Raw genomic sequence first — 2,886 nt, forward strand, 5'->3', positions numbered from 1 at the left:
TCGCCACACATTTGCACAGTTTGTCATAATCCAAATGTTCTTGTCCTTATTATTATCATATATTTATAGGAATGGCCTAAGACAACAAAAATATTACCCCACTCGTCCCTTCTAAATAATAATAATAATAACAAACAACTGCAGAACATTGTAAAAAAACTGACACTTTTCCGGGCTCCGTATTTGGAATACTTTCCGGGTAAAGGAGATTCCAAGATTACGCAAAGCAAAGACAGATCTATAGTGATCAATAGTATCTCAAGGTGTCATCCCACATAATCGACGCCCGTCGATCGAGCGGCGGGTCGATCTATGGTGGTGGGACACACTTTAATTTTCAAAACTTCAAAATAGGTACCCAAGTTATACTCTTGAATGTGTCATACTACCTATGGCAACTTTGACAAGCACCAGAACCAGAGAAACCTCTCTCTCTACCAAAATGTCAATCAAAACTAAAAAAAAAAAAAAAAAAAAAAAAAATCAACCAAGCGTCTCTTCTCATCCGATTCTGACTTCACTGGTCGAATAACTTTTCCTTTTTAAAGTTTGAAAAAAAAAATCTCCTCTGAAATTCCACACCTTTTACCGGGTCGGTGCCTTTTATACTCTTAACCCGGTGGTGTCCATCCTCTCAAGAATCAGCCTGTTTTTTTTTTTTTTTTTTTTTTTTTTTTTTTCCTCCTCTTAAAATCTTCTTTTCTTCGCCTTTTCCCGTGTACAGACGGGGTCGGCGTTTTTCGTCAGCCTCTCAATCAGCCCTAACTAGGGTGATTGCTTTGGGCTGATATTTGGTTTTGGCTAAGAATTTTACGAGTGGATGCCCTTCGCACTCAACCTTTGCTATTTCTTTAAGAAGGGAAATTCAGGGTGATATACTTCCTTCTCTTAAAATAAGGAAAGTATTTCCTCTAGTTGGACATGATTGCTTTGTCAACTTTTAGGGTCATTTTTTCGATCAAGTGTCCATTGAAAAGCTAGCTAGCTGTCAAGTCTAAAGCTGCGTACACATTAAACGATTTATCCGTGAGGAAAAACCGTCAGTCGGACTGAAACGATAAAACCGTATGTGTGTATGAGGATTTTTTAAAAACTGACAGTTCATCCGGCGGACTGTTCAGTTCATTTTTTACTTTCTATTTTTTGTGTGTAAATAGGTATCTTTACATAATTATTGAAGTAAAAAAATACAATTATTTAAGTAAAAAAAAAAGAAAAGAAACATACGTAGAATATTACTAATTAGTCTAATCACGTAGGTATGTTTGTTTACTTCATCATATTTTTTACTTAAATAATTATGTAAAATTACGACTCAAATTTAATGTAATGTATGTGTATTTTACAGAGTTTTAATTTTCTTTTTTAATTTCCTTATACTATAATTATGTTTTTAAAAGAAGAACAACATAATTTTTTAAGTAAAAAAATACGATTATTAGCAAAATTGAAAAATGTCACACAAAGATAAACTAGAAGATTTTATTGAAATGTATAATAAACCCAAAAATGGCCTGCTAGTGTGTATGTGTAGTCAGAATCGCTTCGGATTTTCCCGTCGGATTTTCTCGTCAGATTTTCCCGTCGGATTTTCCTCACGGATAAATCGTTTAGTGTGTAGGGATGCGCTTCACAGTTTTTCCTTGAGGTAAAACCGACGATTTTTCCTCACGGATAAATCGTTTAGTGTGTACCCAGCTTTAGAAAGCATGATGAGTAATGTTTTGTTTTAAGTAAACAAAGGAAAATGTACACAAAACTCCTTTCCCATGCTTCCTATACTAACACTATTTCACATCAAAACAAAACTAATGCATAGGAACATACTGTAGGTAGGAACATACTCACATGTTGTTAGCACTTAGTTAATAACGCTAAAATTTCAACAAAAATGGGGGGAAAAATCATGCCCTTTTGAAATTCTTGAAGTTTTGTTTTAAGTAAACAAAGGAAAATGTACACAAAACTAATGGGTCATCCTTTCCCATGCTTCCTATACTAACACCATTTCACATCAAAACAAAACTAATGCATAGGAACATACTGTTGGTAGGAACATACTCACAATACTCACATGTTGTTAGCACTTAGTTAATAACGCTAAAATTTCAACAAAAATGGGGGGAAAAATCATGCCCTTTTGAAATTCTTGAGAAAAAATCTCTACATAATATTACACAGTAAGTAGGGGAGACTGGGGATCCATGGGGTCAAAAAAAATTGGAGGTCCATAAATATTTGTGGGTTAATGCTAGACTCAACTTTTAAACATGATTAGGTGTAGAGTTTTGTTGGCTTTCAAAATCTCCTGGTCAGGAAAATATAACCTATACCAACTTGAAAACATTCAAATTCAAAGTGACATCAAAAAAAAAAAAAAAACTCCATGGTACCCCATGCCTGTACACCATGGGTCATTACAATTTGTGAAAGTTGCAACTCTATAAATAGTGAATAGAATATAACCAAAATCTAGTATTTGTCTGTCATTTTATAGCCATTCCACAAAAAAAGAGAGAGATATTAGTGAAAAACCAAGCATTTAGTTTTTACCCTGGCCCATGGTGACCCATCAGTTTTGATCCATGGATACCCAACACCTCATTAAAAAAATAATAATAATTAATATCTGTAAAAATAATAATGCAATGTTACTTTCCTCTCCTGTACAGTGTCTCCAAACACAATTAAATGCCTCAGAAAAAAACCATATGCAAATTACTGCTGATTTGTTGAATTATGTTAAATAAAAAAGAAATTGCACCATCAAAATGATTAAGTTCGCAGCAGTCATTGGGTCAATTCACATTAGTGATGGGCCGAGTGAATGATTTTATTCGAGTGGACTCGAGTTTGACTTCACTCGAGTGCACTCGATTATTATTT

At 34.1% G+C, this 2,886-nt stretch overlaps 1 long non-coding RNA gene across 1 annotated transcript; it reads left to right on the forward strand.

Moving 5' to 3' along the window:
• Positions 1-1,371: 1,371 nt before the first annotated feature.
• LOC113472693 lies at positions 1,372-2,793 on the forward strand. The gene is made up of 2 exons (XR_003394903.1): positions 1,372-1,928; positions 2,155-2,793. It is a non-coding gene; the product is annotated as an uncharacterized LOC113472693 (long non-coding RNA).
• The last annotated feature ends 93 nt before the right edge of the window (positions 2,794-2,886 follow it).

The sequence above is a fragment of the Diaphorina citri genome, unplaced genomic scaffold, assembly GCF_000475195.1.
Source record: "Diaphorina citri unplaced genomic scaffold, Diaci psyllid genome assembly version 1.1 scaffold7283, whole genome shotgun sequence".
NCBI lineage: Eukaryota > Metazoa > Arthropoda > Insecta > Hemiptera > Psyllidae > Diaphorina > Diaphorina citri.